This window comes from Oryctolagus cuniculus, chromosome 12, assembly GCF_051225735.1.
Source record: "Oryctolagus cuniculus isolate XC-2025 breed Fujian yellow rabbit chromosome 12, ASM5122573v1, whole genome shotgun sequence".
In the NCBI taxonomy this organism is placed as follows: domain Eukaryota; kingdom Metazoa; phylum Chordata; class Mammalia; order Lagomorpha; family Leporidae; genus Oryctolagus; species Oryctolagus cuniculus.
The window spans coordinates 39,681,156-39,699,018 of NC_142878.1; the positions used below are offsets into that span (position 1 = coordinate 39,681,156).

The following is a 17,863-nucleotide window of genomic DNA, read 5'->3' on the forward strand; positions in this document are numbered from 1 at the left end:
CAGGCCCTCCTCCAGAAGCGGGTTCGGCTGCAGCAAAGTGCCCTGGGCTCCGTGACATACTCTCCAAGGGTAACTAGCGCAGATAATGAGAGTACCGGGCACACTGGCACTGAGGAAATTTGCCAGGATTTAATTCTGCCAATAAATTGCCTTGGGCTTTATAGCTCACCATGTATAAGCCTTGGGGCCCACTTCAACTGGAGGTGTGCTTGCAAGTCTGCAGAAATCACACCACATTGGCTCCACCGCAGCAATAAAATGTCTTTGTATAATAAAGCCGAATCTGTTTAGCACTTGGCATCTCTTCTCTAACCACACCCCCAAAACATGTACATTTGCAAGGGATGTAAGATGAGCCAGAGCCAGGGCCTCAGGGTGGCAATCCATGCCGCATGGTCACTTCTTCCCTGGGCACGCGCCATTTTTATACCTGGAATCCACCACCTTGTTAGAATACCGCTTAAAAAACGGTGAATGTGGCTGGTTTGACTGAGGATCATTTTTCATAGCTTAACAAATTGTTGCTTGTACCCAGTGCCTGGAAATTCCCTTTATCTTGGAGATTTTTTGCTGATTAAGTACATTCAACCCAAGCCTCAAACATATAGCCCTGCTGTGCAATGCACCTCATTTACACTTTTTAGTTTGAGAAAACAAACAGGGCTCCGTGACTTCACACTTCCAGTTGTGCATCAATACTAGATCTGCCCTGGAAAAGAACACAACCCCTCTCGGCACACTAGCCTCAGAGGCCGCCGTCACTTCCCTCTTAGAGGAGAGTCGCGCTCTTTGATTCTAAGAACCTACTCCCGTCTGCCCATACACGAGAAGCACAGCCATTCAGGAAAACAGTAAGTGCGAAGAGGAATCCATAAAACGCAAAATTAAAATCTCGGCACTCCTCCCGCCGATTTATTAGACATCTACACACAAGCACATGCATGTCCACAAATACATCTATCACTTCTGGTTGTACACTTGGGAATCATACCCCACATAGTATCTTACAACTTCATAGCTTCTGTTTTCCATTTCACAGTATCTATGAGTGCTTTTCTCAGGCATGCTTATTTTTGGATATGTTTGCTTATAACTAGAAAATTGATTTAAAAATAAGGTTCTTTTACAAGCAAAATAAATGTAATACTCCAACAAGAAATACATAAAAACCTTAAAGTAGTTGATTATTCCATATGTTTAAAGGAATTTTAAGTTTTAATTTGCTTCTTTCTATTTAGTAAATGGTTAGAAAATCAAGTTTGTATTTTCTGTTGAAAACAAACAGCATTTAAAACAAGATAATTCTCCCAAGAAGGCCTGGTCTTTTAATTCCTGGAGTTAAGAAAAAAGACCAAGAACTTATATTTAATTATTGAATGAATTCATGTCAAAAAATTATATGATTAAATATGTAGCAATTCATGCATTGTATTATGTTATTTTGTGCTGTTATAAATCATTCCTAACGTGAACCTTGTGAAAATATTAAACAATGCTTCTATGATAGTCTGACGTAAGAAATTATTAGACATGATTACATACGGCAAAGCAGATCAAAAAACAAAGCAGACCCTGCAAACGGAGTCAGAAGGCACAGGGAGATCAAGAATTATCTGTCTCTCTTCACTTTTTTTTTCAACTGGATGAACAATTCCACACTGGAAGAGAAACCCCAAATCCATTCAAACACAGATGAAAAAATCCATTGTTTCTATAAAAGAAATCCTTTTCTTGAAACAGCTGCCAAAGAGAAGCCACCAGCTGGCCTGGTGCTTTGGCCAGCCAAGCCGGCTAGCGTGGGGATGATTAGAATATGGCAGCATCCCAGGGACCAGAGTATCCCGCCCAGGGTCTGCTGGGTGCGTGGCAAGCAACCCGACTTCCACAGGGCAAGCCCCCGGTCTTTGCATGCTGTCTGGCACACGATACACAGAACTGTCGGCAGCCAACTCCAGTTACTGCACCTTCCAACAAGTTTTCCACGAGGGAATTCTGCACAGGGCCGTGAGTGGGTGAGGCGGAAGCAGGATGCTCGATCGCACACTCCCATTCTCCCGAAGCAACCAGGGGAACACACAGGCTCGGGCCCTACGTCCCAGGTGCCGCTTCCACCAAAGGACAAAGAAGAGCTAACGAAATGTTCATGCCCCAGACGTTACCTGGGTAGCTAGAGATACGACGTCCTTATCTGGATTGTACTCAGGAAGTTCTCTACCAAACTGTATCAAATATAGGAGATTTCTCAATAGAATCTAGGACACCCTACCAGGCCAGAGTGTGTGCCCGGGAGCTAAGCAGAGAGACTTAAGCAGTAGAGTTTTTCAAAGCATACACAGTCCTCCCAACATCTATTCACCTACTCTCCTCGATTCTTCCCCCAGTTCATGCAAAGTTTCCTCAAACTAGTACAGGAAACCCTCTCCCTCATTTCCTACTTTACAGAGATGGTAGAAACTCCTTCCAGGCTAGTCTTAGTCTCTGCCTGTCTGTAGGTATCTCTTTCTCTCTCTCTCCCTCTCTCTCTCTCTCACATACACACACACTCTCTCTCTCTCTCTCTCTCACACACACACACACACACTCTCTCTCTCTCTCCCTCTCTCTCTCTCTCTCTCACACACACACACACACACAGGCTGGCCATAAGGACACCCCCTTCCCTCCTATCTCAGAGAAACAAGCATCCCTCAACCCTCCAGTCCTGTGTGCACCCTCTCCCTCTCATCTCCTTCAGGATCCTGCTGATTCTCTCTCCCAATTTCCTGGCCCCTTCCCAGCCCACAGCACATCGAGCTTCCAGATTCTTGACCCCAGACTACTCTCAGCTCCCAGTGGGTTGCCTTCCCTCATTGCCAGGCTCGGCCGCTAACCTTCGCTCCATAACCCTGCCCACACCTCCCTTTATTAAAATCTCTATACTCAAACCACTCTAGCTGAGTCCCATTTCCTGGCAGAACCCTGAGAGTGCACTGTCAGGATTTCCGTTCCCTCGTCCTTGAGACCAGTAATGCAATTCTGCATTACTTAGGATGAGGGCTGGCCGGCGCCACAGCTCACTAGGCTAATCCTCTGCCTGCGGCGCCGGCCACACCGGGTTCTAGTCCCGGTCGGGGCGCCGGATTCTGTCCCAATTGCTTCTCTTCCAAGCCAGCTCTCTGCTGTGGCCCGGGAGTGCAGTGGAGGATGGCCCAAGTACTTGGGCCCTGCGCCCGCATTCGAGACCAGGAGAAGCACCTGGCTCCTGCCTTCGGATCGGCGCGGTGCGGCAGCCACAGTGGCCATTGGAGGTTGAACCAACAGAAAAGGAAGATCTTTCTCTCTGTCTCTCTCTCTCACTGTCCACTCTGCCTGTCCAAATAATAAATAAATTAAAAAAAAAAAAAAAGGATGAGGGCTAAGCCACTGTAACAAAGAGATCCTGGATGCTGGTGGCTTTTAGCACAGATGCTTGCCCCATCCTCACCACAACCATCCCTGAACGAGAGGGCTAACAGGACAGTTACCAGGTGAGCCATGCTCCCCCTGATCACTCAGGGAGCCAGCATTGTCTCTGCCGTGGGACACCCCGCCCCCAGACTTTAATGGAGCTCTTGATGAAAACACAGATTCCGATTTAGAGTTCTCCAGTAGAGACTGAGATGTTGCATTTCTTTTTTTTTTTAATATGTTTATTTATTTATTTATTTTGACAGGCAGAGTGGACAGTGAGAGAGAGAGAAAGGTCTTCCTTTTTACCATTGGTTCACCCTGCAATGGCCACCGCGGCCAGCACACCACGCTAATCCAAAGGCAGGAGCCAGGTGCTTATCCTGGTCTCGAATGCGGGCGCAGGGCCCAAGGACTTGGGCCATCCTCCATTGCACTCCCTGGCCACAGCAGAGAGCTGGCCTGGAAGAGAAGCAACCAGGACAGAATCCGGCGCCCCAACCGGGACTAGAACCCGGTGTGCCGACGCCACTAGGTGGAGGATTAGCCTAGTGAGCCGAGGCGCCGGCCAGACATGTTGCATTTCTAACAAGCTCCCAGGTGACGCCAGGCTGCAGGTCAACACCATCCTCTAAGATGTTGTTCCTGGCTGCCTGCTCAAAGGTGGGCCGCAGGCACCTCTGCAGTGCAGCTCTTGGGAGAGGAAGAGGGCAGGTGGAGGGGTGTGTGCCCCTGTCTCGGGGCCCACATGCAGAAGTGGCTTCCATGTGCTCTCAGGTCACCAGCAGGCACTAGTCACATGGTCCTAACGGGTTCTGCTACTGTCCGTGTCACCTCAGGCAAACTACTTAATCGCTTTGCGCCTCTGTGTTTGCATCTGTAAAATGAGGGTAAATATTGTCTTGGAGCATGGGGTATGTTGAAGATTAAGGGAAGTGAGGCATTTAAAGGGCTTGCACTGTGCCTGATTCACCATCATCTTGAAACGTTATATACCATGTTCTTTATGGGTATTATATCTCCACAATTTTATTTCTCTAAGATGGTGACCTCATAAGACCCAGACCAGAGTTCATTTCTCATTATCTGGGTTTCTCTTTTCCTCTCTTACCCCAAACTTGAAGAACAAGGCAGCACGTGTTCTAGGGAAGATCTTGTCAGCCTTATACCCAAACAAGAGGGATGTGGAAGAAACACATCTCAAATTACACTCGCACACAAGGATACAAGAGCAAGTTCTCATCAATCACTGCTATGCGCAACCCTGCAAGAGTAGTAAGAAAGTATTACGGTCGACCCTGACACTTAAGGGTCAAAGGGATCCCTAACAATTTATGATGAAATTCACATTACTGTGCCTCTAATCCTTACCCTTGTCCTCACTGGAAATCTTTTTGTGAAATTGGATTAAAATATCAAGAGCAATCATGAAGAGAGAAAAATAAATAATTACCAAAAGATTGAAATAAATACCAAATGTAGAGTAGCATTTGGTAGAAGCTAGTTCTTGCTCAAGAGAACATGGGAGAGGTGGAGCAGACCCATGGTTGAGGGACCAAGAGGGTAGAGGGCTGACTGTCTATCAAAGTGTCCTAGTTCCTTCTTTAGTGTCTTCTGACAAAGCCGAATCTCGAGCCCTCTGACAACACCTTCTGAAACCACGGCCATTCTCTAAGTACCCACCACCCATGTCAAACCAATTGGAAATGTTACCCAGAAAGCTCCACAACGTGGCGCTAGAACAAACGTCCAATCCGCGAGGGAAGGGGAGCCCTGAGAGAGGAGCTGGATTGGACTGCTCGCTCCACCCAAACACTTCATCTTCTAGGTTAACTCCTTTTTTTTTTTTTTTTTTTTTGACAGGCAGAGTGGACAGTGAGAGAGACAGAGAGAAAGGTCTTCCTTTGCCGTTGGTTCACCCTCCAATGGCCGCCGTGGCTGGTGCGCTGCGGCCCATGCACCGCGCTGATCCGATGGCAGGAGCCTGGTACTTCTCCTGGTCTCCCATGGGGTGCAGGGCCCAAGCACTTGGGCCATCCTCCACTGCACTCCCTGGCCACAGCAGAGGGCTGGCCTGGAAGAGGGGCAACCGGGACAGAATCCGGCGCCCCGACCGGGACTAGAACCCAGTGTGCCGGCGCTGCAAGGCGGAGGATTAGCCTCGTGAGCCGCGGCGCCGGCCTAGGTTAACTCCTAATCTAAGCAATAAACATTTACAGATTCCTACTGCTGTGAGGCACTGCAGAGATGAGATGCTAAGTCCAGAGAATGCAAAGTCACGCCAACTCATGTCTAACCCAGGCTCAAGTCTCAGACCCTTGGCCCACACGTCCCTCTTGCTCTGAGAACACGGCTTAAAATCAGCCACAGCCTTTATCGTCAGGCAGGTCCATCGCAGTGAATGCTGCAAGCAACTTTGCAAAGAAGGTCCTCTCAGCATCTCTGGGGCTCCTGGAAGCAGGACCACGTGGACCACCCGAGGCGGCAGAGCGCTGCCCGGGCACCAGAGCCCTGTGCGAGCTTCACCTGCCCCGGCCCGTTCAGCCCTCTCCATCGGCCCCCTAGATGGGCGCTTCTGTTACCCCGGTGTCACAGATGAAGAAACAGCACCCAACAGAGGCGTAAAAACAGAAACCTTGTCTGGCACCTCATCGCCAATAAGTAGTAGATCCATACCTTGAACACGGCATTTCTCAACAAAGCCACACAGTTTCCCACAGCTCTACCGTCCAGCGACTTAATGAACTAAACAAGTGTGCTGACATGGGATTATCAAACATTCTATAGCTACCAGACCCTCAGGTGGGGGTACTGTGTCTCAATGCCTTGTGGGTATCCTAGGCTCAGACCACTAGATTGCTTTGTGGGGCTTTGCAAAATAAGAACCAAAGTGCTAATATTGTAAATCAACCAGAAGTATTAATTACACGACGCCTGTCTGTCTGCATAAATCTTGATAGGTTTCCACTAATTCCCAGAGCCAGCTTATGCACCGGTTTCTCTCTGTAGCAGGGAAACTTTGCTCAAACCTTTCAGTCCCGCGACATAGCAGAGGGCGCTACCACAAGGGCATTCCTGCGCATCTGTATTTGTTCCACTAATTAAGTCTCTGCTGCAGCTAAGACGATCTTCCATATGTATACCCACAGTGCAGCCTTTAAGAAAAAAAGCCATTTCAATGAGTCATACAGCAACAACAGTGAGCAAATGGATTTGAATTGTCAGGGCCCAGAATGATATGAAATAGAGTTCTCTCCATGAAAAAGATTAGGTGTTCAGACACGCAGCTTATAGAAGCCAACTTTAGAGAAATACGGAATCATTTTCCTTCCAGTGCATCAAATAACTAAACACGCATGCCATTTGGCTGACTGTGACTCCTTAATCAGAGAGCCCCAGAAGCAAAGGGAGCAAACTTCTTGGCAATGTTTCCAGGCCTGGTTTCCTGGAGCAAAGGAAAAAAACAATGAAAAACCCTATAGTGCTATGTTTTTGTCTTCCCACATCTAGATCTACCTCCAAACAAATCTTATATCGAAAAAAAATTTTCAAAAAGCCACCCCTATAACATTTCACTACCTACAGTGATCCCATTTACTTTTTTAAGATTTATTTATTTATTTGAAAGTCAGAGTTACACAGAGACAGGAGATGCAAAGAGAGAGAGAGATGTCTTCCATCCGATGGTTCACTCCTCAATTGACCACAACGGCCAGAGCTGCACTGATCCTAAGCCAGGAGCCAGGCGCTTCTTCCAGGTCTCCCATGTGGGTGCAGGGGCCAAAGGACTTGGGCCATCTTCTATTGCTTTCCCAGGCCATAGCAGAGAACTGGACAGGAACTGGAGCGGCCAGAACTCAAACTGGCACCCACATGGGATGCCAGCACTGCAGGTGCTGGCCCTCAGTGATTCCATTTAAAGATGAATAACAAGGACAGGCATCTGTGCAGAGGTTAGGAGGCTGTTTGGGACACCCACAACTCATGTCAGGGCGCTGGGGTTGGAGTCTCACCTCTTCTTTCCGGCTTCCTGCTACTGTGCAACAAGTACTCGATGGCTCAAGTACTGGAGTCCCTACCAGCCACTTGGGAGACCACAACAGGCTCCTAGCTTCCGCCTGGCCCAACTCTGGCTGTTGAGGAGTGAACCAGGAGACTGAAGGTCAGCCCCTCTCCCTCCTCTGTCTCTCTGTGTTTCTCTGCCTTTCAAATAAAGAAAAATAAATTTTAAAAATAAAGATACATAAAGTGCTTTTAAGATATTCATGCCTTAGTGTAGTAAACCCAGTATAGGCCAAACTTCATAGCCATTTGTTTAATCACAGAGCCTACTCTGCAATCAGAAATGATCCTGTGACTTAGCAAAGGCAAATAGGACACAATTTAAAGAAAATGCAAGAACCTCAGAGCCTGTCATTCAGTTTAACCTCCGCAGATCCCAGTTTGCTCATCGGTTAAACAAAAATAGGGGCTTCAACATGCAAGAGCTCTGTAAGGCAAAAATCATACCATTGAAAAGCACTTTTTACTTGACTGTGATGCAGTAGGTTAAGCTGCCACTTGCAACACCAGCATCTCATATCCCGGCACTTGTTTCAGTCCCGGTTGCTACGTTTCCCATCAAGCTTCCTGCCAAAGAGCCTGGGGAGATGGTGGGTAATGGCCTAAGTTCTCAGGCCGCTGCCCTCCACGCGGAGACCAGGTTGGAGTTCCTGGCTCCTGGCTTTGGTCTGGCCCAGCCCTGGCTGTTGTGGCTGTTTGGGGACTGAACCAGCAGATGGAAGATCTGTCTCTGTCTCTCCTCTCTCTCTGTTGCTCTGCCTTTCAAACAAAAAAGTAAATCTTTTTAATTGTTAAATAACAACAGCATATGTATATTTATGGGATACAATGTGATATTTTGATATACAAGTATGCTTACAATGTGGATGATTAAATCAGCTTGATTAACAATTGTATCATGTTTGTTGCTCCCCCATTCGTGGAGAAACGACACAGGACCCTGCGCTGTTCTTTTGTCTGCTCGGCCCTTCCCGGGTTTGCTGCTGGTTCTTCCCAGGTTGGCTGCCGACCCTTCCACCTCCATGGAAGGGCGGCTCCCCCTGCCATTTTCCCCACTTCCGCGGGGGAGCGGCACACCGCCGGCCGGCTCTCTCAGGGGCTGCTCAGATGTTATCCGGATGTTCCTCTTAGATGTTCCTGGTGCATGTTGTCTCTCTCCTCCTTTATAGTCCTCTTCCACCAATCCCAACTCTGCTACCCACACGCCGAGTACGCTGCTCTCCTCCAATCAGAAGCAGGATCAGCTCCTGCAGGTTACTGGTTGAACTGGAGGCAGCTGTGTAGAAGTTGTTTACTCCTCTCCCAGCACCATATTGTGGGAGAGCAGATGCATAGAATAAGTCTTAATTCCAGTAACTTAGACTAGTCCGAGTTGCTCCCCACAATGTTAATATACTTATTTTTTGTGATGAAAAGTATTGTTTTGGCACTTTTGAAATATGAGATATGTGATTATTTCTTATAAAAACCATTCTGTACAATCAGTCACTAATACTGCTGCCTCCTACCCCGCGGAACTTTGTACCCTTTGATTGACATCGACTCTCTTCTCCTCCCCCACCTCCCCAGACTCCTGTGGCCATCATTCTACTCTAGTTCTACGGGTGCACAAAAAGCGCTTTGCATTAGGGGAAGAAACTTCTCTCTTTGACACGGTGTGGAGCTGAGGCATCACCAGGAATCACAGTGTCTGGGCCGTGCCCAGGCCTCACAGTTTCTCTGGGAAGAGTGCATTTCAAACTCCACCTACCTAGCTTCCTCCTCGCTCCCACAATAGCCAGCCCTCTTAGCACACCAGTGATGCAGATTATCAGCAAATCCCCTAGCTTGCAGAAGAAAAGGCATATAGATATACTCAACATATGCATTTTCAAAAATATACATATATTCAAAATCTGGAATTGATAAGAGAAGCCAGATTAGAAAAATATAAAGTGCTGATGCCCAAATGAGAGCTAAAAGCTCATTAAACATACAAGCAGTCTTCAAAAAGTTCATGGAAATTGTATATTATGAAAAACTGAGCATGCTTAGAATTATACCTGCAAATCACATTGATCTGTTAAAAACTAATTAAAATTAAAATTAAAAATTGGAAGAAAAACTGTACATGGATTTCAAAAACAATTGCACCAAAATAATCTTATCTTTTAGTATTATTTTTCCATTAACTCTTTGAAGTACTCAGATAAACATAGATCAGAGAATTGCCAGGATTCTTCGGGGACTGGAGAGAGGTAACCAACCCCCTCTACACCGCGCACTCAAACAGTCCCGCCCCAGGCACCAGGAAGTTGGGCAGTGACTGAGAAAACTCCACCATCCCTGCGTCTGACTTACCACTTCCTCCCCTCACCATCACCACACGCTCAGGAGAGCAGGGCTGCACCTGCCTCGTCCGTCCCTGTCTCTGGCTACGTGATGTGGCACGTGGTTTGCACCTAAAATTATTTGCCAAATCCATGAATCAATTACTCCGTACATTGGTTTGTGTGTAGCTATAGAGAAAGCCTTGACCTCAAAAAACAGATACTTCGAGTTCTAATTTCCATTTCCCAAACATTTGGAATTTCTCTAAGTCATAACAATACAAATCCTGCTCACATAATGAATAAAAATTCATAAAATCGTGTTTGTGTGAGCACTATTAATATATATCTGGTATATAAAGATTCTTTTTCTTAGTTTAGTGAAATGAGAGACACTTGTACCTCCATACCTCTAAGGAAAGCGGACTGCCCACCAGTGGTTTTCTATTCTAAATTATATAATCACACATGATTGTGGGTCTATTTCAAATACAATATGCAAGTAAATACAATGCAGATCACCCAAATACAAATCTCAAAAGGAATAAAGAAATCACAGTATATTACCATTCATATACTTAATAAATGTTCTTTATAATCTTTTGTAGATAATCTGCTTTCAAATCTAATTATTTTGTTTCTCACTGAACAATATTAAGTTATTTCTAGAGTGCATTTCTGGGGCAGGCATTGTGGCAGGTTAAACTGCCACTCAGGACACTCATATTCCATACCAGAATGTTGGTTCAAATCCCAGTTGTTCCACTTCTAATCTAGCTTTCTGCTAACGAGTCCTGGGGGGCAGTGGATAATGGCTCAGGTGCTTGGTCCCCTGCCACCCATGTGGAGAGCTTACTGCAGTTCCAGGCTGCCTGTCTCAGCCTGGCCCTGGCTAATGTAGGCATTTGGGGAATGAATCAGCCAATGGAAGAATCAATTGACCGATCTATCCATTTATCTCTGTTGCTGCACCTTGTAAGTAGACGAAAAACAAACATTTTTTAAAAGATAGAGCAATCATGTCCCAAATATATTGGAAAATAAAGTGTAAAACTGAACTCCTGTTTAAACTCCTTCCATGATGCCCCATGATCTTGCCTGCTGTCTTCCTCCGGCCCTTGCTCACCTCCCCAGCCACGTGCCTCCCCAACCCCGACACAGTCAGTGCCCCAGCTGCACGCGACCACAAGCTGGTCACTCTCCTGCCTCTGCCTCCTCACTCCCAGGGCCTGGCCCCTGCCTATCTGTCGTTCAGATCTTAGCCAAGACTTCACTGTCTCTAGAAAGCCTTTCCTGGCCACCACCACTTCCCCCACCCTCAGCATGAAGTTAGGAGCCACCTCAATGCCTCCTTTAATACCCAGATCACACCTCTGTGATATTCTTACCAAAATCATTGCTTATCACCTCGGATTCCTACTTAGTAGCTGCTGCATGAATATTGCATAAATATCTGCATCCATGCTAAAAAAAATAAGAGTAAAAATAAAAATGGGAGGACACGTCCGAGGGCTCCTTTCCCTATAAGTTTGGTTTTTACCTCAGTCATGTGCATGAATAAGAAAATCACCTTATGTCAAGGCCTCTCCGCCAACAACTAAAGCCCAAGTGATCGCCTCTACTTCAAGAGCCTTTGTAGTCCCTTCTGTAACTTTGTAAAATAAAGCTAGGAAGATTCTAGAAGGATTTTTTTTGACAGGCAGAGTTAGACAGTGAGAGAGACAGAGAGACAGAAAGGTCTTCCTTCCATTGGTTCACCCCAGAAGGATTTAATTTAACTTCACACCAGTGATCATTATGCCAGAACTAGGATCTTGAAGTTGCTTTTAAAACCTATTTTTTAGAGTATTTCCATTGCTTATGTGAGAATTATAGATATTTCATCCTATACAGACCAATCATATGAGTAAATGGTTTTCACAATTTTTTAAATATATAGCTTCCCTATTATTTTTAATCCCCATCCATGACAGTCAGAAACATTAATGGTGATTGTGATAATAATAGTGATAGAACTAAATAATATAAAGGGATAACACATAACTAAGGGCTCCATTTTACACTTGAAAGGTTCTAAATATGTTTTATGTGGGGCTGGTTTTCATAGCTGGTCAACATCATGAAAGAAATTCCCAGGTTTAAAAAGAAAACCAATTCTGAAAGATGTTGTTGACATTTGTGACCCCATGGAAATTATTTCAATCTGTGGGCAATTTGTTTTCAGTCTTTGTGTACAGCACAGAAAATTCTGTCAGCTCTTTATCACACAACACCCATCTCTGCATTCGCTCTCTTTTCTTAGCTCATCAAGATACAAAATAATCTAAACAAAATGACTACACTGACATTTTCTTCAAATACCATAATAATTGCTAAATTGGACTGACCAGAGACAAAAGGAAGTTTTATTTTCTGCTCATCACATGCATCTTTTTCTACTTGGAAAACCACACTATCATTCTCCACCAGGCTGCCTCTGCCCACAACTGAGACTGATTGGGATTCACATAAAGCCCTCAGCCTCGTATGAACATGACAAGAGTCAAATTAGGTGGGCTGGGTGCAAAACAAAGAGCTGCAGAAAAGGAATCGTCTCAAATTCAGCATTGGAGAGAGGCTCCCTCGTGCCAGCATGCATGCTGCCTCATTCAACGATGTATAAAGGTCAGAGGTTAATCAACTTCAATTTGGCATGCATATTGAGGAGTTTTTAAGCCATCATTTTATATTTCCAAATGAGAAAAAGCAAGAAACACTTCAAGTTCATGGATCATTTTCTAACGACAACTTTTAACTCTTCCAAGGTAGAATTTCTCATTTAACTTTGGGAGTTTTTTTTTTTTTCTTAAGACCACTAAAAGGTACCCAAGACATAAATGTCTAAGTCATCCTTTTTTTTTTTTTTAAGACTTATGGAGGTTAAATGAACTGCACATATCTAAAGTGGACAACTTGGTAATTTTTTTTTAAGATTTTATTTATTTATTTGAGAGGCAGAGTTACAAACAGTGAGAGAGACAGAGAGAAAGGTCTTCCGTCTGTTGGTTCACTCCCCAAATGGCCACAATGGCAGCCTGAAGCCAGGAACCAAGTGCTTCTTCCGGTCTCCCACGATGGGTACAGGGGCCCAAGGACTTGGGCCATCCTCTACTGCTTTCCCAGGCCATAGCAGAGAGCTGGACTGGAAGAGGAGCAGCTGGGACTAGAACCGGCACCCTCCGCAGGCGGAGGATTAACCTACCATACCACGGTGCCACCCCGACAACTTGGTAATTTTTAACATGCTATACATAAGTGAAAAACATCTCCCACCATGGAGACAATGAATGCAACCATCACTCACAAAAGTTTCTCACTGTGTCACTGCAATTCCTCCTGCCTACTCCTCCTGCTCCACGCTGAACCCAGGCAATCCCTAATCTGCTTTCTACAACTATGGATTAGTTTGCATTTCTAGGATGGATATTAATAGAATCATACAGTATATACTCTTTCTAGTCTGGCTTTTTTACTTAGCACAATTATACTCAGCTTTAGCCATTCTGCTCCTAGCTCAATAGTTTTTGTTTATTGTTTAATAGTATTCTGTTCCTCTGTTATCTATTCTGTTGAATAGATAACAATGTGTTTATCCATTCTCCCATTGATGGACGTTTGGATTGCTTGAAAGTGATTTTGGCTGTTACAAATAAAACTGCTGTTAACATTTGTGTACAAGTCTTCTTATGGGTATGTGCTTTCAATCTTCTCTTGAGTATATACCTTGGAGTAAAATGATTGCATCAAAGGGTAGGTGTATATTCAACTGTCTTCCAAAGCATTTGTGCTATTTTACATTCCAACCAGCAATGTATGAGAGTTCCAGCTGCTCCATATTCTCACCAATTCTTGGTGTGATCAATCCTTTCAATGTTAGACACTCTAAGAAGGATGTAGTAGTTTTCCATTGTGATTTTTATTCAGATTTCCTACCAACTAATGATGTAATATGCATTTTTCATATACCTGTTTATCACTGTATCATCATATATCTCTTTTGGAAAGTATCTGTTCAGATATTTTTAAAATTGAACTTGTAAAAAACTGAGTTCATTATTTTCCTGTGGTATTTGTGAGTTCTTTATGTGTTCTGAATACAAGTTCTTTATCAGATATGTGATTTGTAAAGATTTTCTCTCAGTCTGTGGCTTGTATTTTCATTCCCTTAACAGTGTCTTTTGAAGAGAAGTTCTTAATTTCTTCATTTCGATGGATATCAATTTATTGATTTTCATTTTTAAATTTTTCCTTAATTTTTATTAATATAAAGAGAACAGATTTCAATGCATTCCTTAGGTACAGTCCAAGAAGACAACCACACTTCCCTCCTTCTCTCCCTCCTTCCCAATCCCCATCTCTCCCAACCCTCTCTTCCTTTCATCAGTTTTTGCAAAGACAAAAATTTTCATGCATTCACTATTCGTGGGATTAATTTATCACTAACCATAATATTCTTTTTTTTTTTTTAATTTTTTTTTATTTTTATTTTTATTTTTTGACAGGCAGAGTGGACAGTGAGAGAGAGAGAGACAGAGAGAAAGGTCTTCCTTTGCCGTTGGTTCACCCTCCAATGGCCGCCGCGGCCGGCGCGCTGCGGCCGGCGCACCGCGCTGATCCGATGGCAGGAGCCAGGAGCCAGGTGCTTTTCCTGGTCTCCCATGGGGTGCAGGGCCCAAGCACTTGGGCCATCCTCCACTGCATTCCCTGGCCACAGCAGAGAGCAGGCCTGGAAGAGGGGCAACCGGGACAGAATCCGGCGCCCCGACCGGGACTAGAACCCGGTGTGCCGGCGCCGCTAGGCGGAGGATTAGCCTAGTGAGCCGCGGCGCCGGCCTTATCACTAACCATAATATTCAACAAGTTCACTTTTAATGTTACATCTAAGAAATCTCTGCCCAACCCAAGGGCACAAAGATTTTTGCCTATGTTTTTGTCTATACATTTTATGGATTTAGTATTTAGCCTGTGATCCATTTGGGGTTCATTTTTATATATGGCAGTGAAGTATGCATGGAAATTCATTTTGTGGGAACTTGCCTTTAATTTCCACTTTTTTCTGCATAGGCTACTAACACAAAGCACCTAACTGTGTATTTCATAATGAAACATCATATCAAACAGCTTTCCCCAAGAAGTTTAATTATTTGTTACAGTCGGAACTCTCAAAGATCAGACAGGGTAAAAGAAGAAAGCGAGTTGTAACACAAAACACAGAAAATGAAAGATGGTGTCCAGCTAAATATGTAGAATGAAATACAAGCATTCATCTCTGCTTTTTTCCTAGCCCTGCCAAACAAAATATGCCGAAGAAAAAGACATGAACCCTCAAGGATGGGGAGTACAGAGAGCAGACAACAGCAAATGAAAGTCAGAGACAAGCTTGGGGAAGCTGGAACACAGAAGGATGAATGGCCCCGCAGACCAAAAAACTGAATCCCTACAGCAAGGAAAGCCAACAAGGAGTCAATCAATTCTACAAACAGAACCAGGAACTCTGAAGGTAGGACACAGAATGAAGCTGAAACAGTGTGAGCTTTCTCACAACATGGTTGTTGGGTTCCAAGAATTGTCCCGAGAGAGAACCAAATGCAAGCTGTATCATTTTTGTTATCCAGCCTCAGAAGCAACACCACATCACTTCTGCCGCAGTAGAGTAGTAGAGTAGTACGTACAAGTTCCAGTTCAGATTAAGTGGGGGAAACACAGACTCCCATCTCTCAGTGAGAAGAGTGTCAGACACATTGGAATATGAGATGTGACATATTTATTACTGCAGCCATCCTGGAGGAATACACACACCATAACCCCTGACAACCGTGGCTGCCTTATTTTTTTGGATGGGGAAGCAGAGGCCCAGGGAAGTCTGTAGGAACCAAACCACACAAGCATTGGCAGAGCAAGTCTTGAACACCCAGTTCTTGTTCCTTCCCACTAACCCAACCTGCCTCTGAATTCTTATAAAATACAAACTGGTACGATTATAAAGTTGTTGAATCGAGAGAATTTAGTAGAGTAAAATTCTGACCTCAATCCTGGATAAGATTTTCTTGATTCAGGGAGTTCAGACCATAAAGAAATTACTATTCACCAGCAGAGCAATGAATGTTAGAAAATCCTAGAAAGGAGTTTTTGATAATTCCCACATGCAGAAAAGTTGATGAAGTCAATGGGGGAAATGCTTACAAGTTAGACTTCTTCACTGCTGAGTTTTAATGACCTTATAAAAATCCATGGATATGTTTCCCATAGTTTTATCCATGTTTCAGTGTAATCCAAATAGCTGTATGGTGATTTAATCTCCAACAACAGGAGTCAGGTATCATTCTTTGACAATGCTAAACTCCAACAGCATTATTCATTTTCATCTGTTCCCCTCTGCTAATGTATTTATTAATAGTAATGGTTCAATTAGCTATTGTCCTGAATCAAAATGTCCTCTTAAGATAGTTCCACACCATCAGGAACAGAAGAGAAGAATTTTTCAAAGGACATTTACCAACCCATGCTTCTAGCTATGCTAGAGTGGTTTGGGTAACACCAGCCCTGCTGCCAAGAATAACTGTAACAAAGTATCATTAAGCTACCAACAACAAAGTCACTGTTCAAGGTGCTGGAGAGTGACCAAGGCCATCAGAACATGATGACTAATTTTTAAGAGAAGGAAAATGCATTGATGTGATCACAACAGCCCCATCACCTTTTCTTTCAAGGCATTTACCAATTCCTAGAAGTCTCAGGGATAAGAGGTCAAGAAGAAAACAGTGACTCAGTGATTTTTGTCTGTGTCAAAGGTAAACATTGGAATATAGAGGGACCCGTACTGTCGTATAGTAGGTTAAGCCTCCACCTGGGGTGCCGGCATCCCATATGGGGGCCGGTTCAAGTCCAGGCTGCTCCACTTCTGATCCAGTTCTCTGCTATGGCCTGGGAAAGCAGTGGGAGATGGCCCAAGTCCTTGGGCCCCGCACCTGCCTGGGAGACCTGAAAGAATCTCCTGGCTTCGGAGTGGCTCACCTCCAGCTGTTGTGGCCATTTGGGGAGTGAACCAGCTGGTGGAAGGCCTTTCTCTCTGTCTCAAACTCTCTCTGCCTGTAACTCTAATTCTCAAATAAGTAAATGAAATCTTTTTTAAAAATTATTCTTAAAAATTGGAATGTATAATAGCCAAGAATTAAAAGGACCAGGATCCTGGATCAAGGGGAAATCACAGAACTGTGAGAAGAATGTTCCCTTCAGGGATTTACCAACTCCTAAACCATAAAAAGCCAAAAGCCAAGAAGCCAAGCAGAAGGTAACAGCTAAGAGGATAAACTAAAGCCACGCTGTTGTTGTCTTTCAGTGGAGATTATAGCCCAGCAACAAAAAGATAATTTGATAAACACCCCAGGCTTTTGCATCAGAACCATCAGAGGCTGTTTTTACATAAAGCAAAACCAAAGAACCAGATTTCACCAAGACTCAAATCCAGTCTTAAATTTTTTGTATCCCTGATGGACTCAAGATGACTTTCTTACTCCATATACCATTGAGAGAGAGAGAGAGAGAGAGAGAGAAAGGAAGATTAATTCCTCTATGGAGTAGGACATCCTCATCTAGTCTTTTTACTTTCTTATGGAATGTCTACATTCAGTTTTTTAACAAACTTACTTAGAATGCCAAGAAATAGAAACAAATTCCAAAACTCAAGAGGAAAAAGAAGCAGCAATAGATCAAAAGCTGGTTCAGAAACTGGAGCTATCAGAAAAAGACTAAACAAGTTTTGATCAATATTTTCAATATAATATATGACAAGCTGATGAATTCCATCAAGTAACTGGAATCTGTGAAATTTAATCACTGAAAATAGGAACTCAATACTTAAACAGAACTAAAGGCACATGAGACATGGGAGAAAAAAATTGCAAAACTCAAAAATAAGTCAACAGAAAACATCAAAAAATAGAACATGAAGGATAAGAGTGAAAAATACAAAAAGGACACAGGAGTGATGTGAACAGAGCTATGCTAATGTTTGTACAACTGAGGCT

The 17,863-nt window shown here is 44.1% G+C and overlaps 1 long non-coding RNA gene across 2 annotated transcripts in view; it reads right to left on the bottom strand.

Annotated features, from left to right (window-relative positions):
• Positions 1–17,863, bottom strand: part of LOC149123007 (uncharacterized) — a 207,774-nt gene that overhangs the window by 141,796 nt on the left and 48,115 nt on the right. The window lies entirely within an intron of this gene.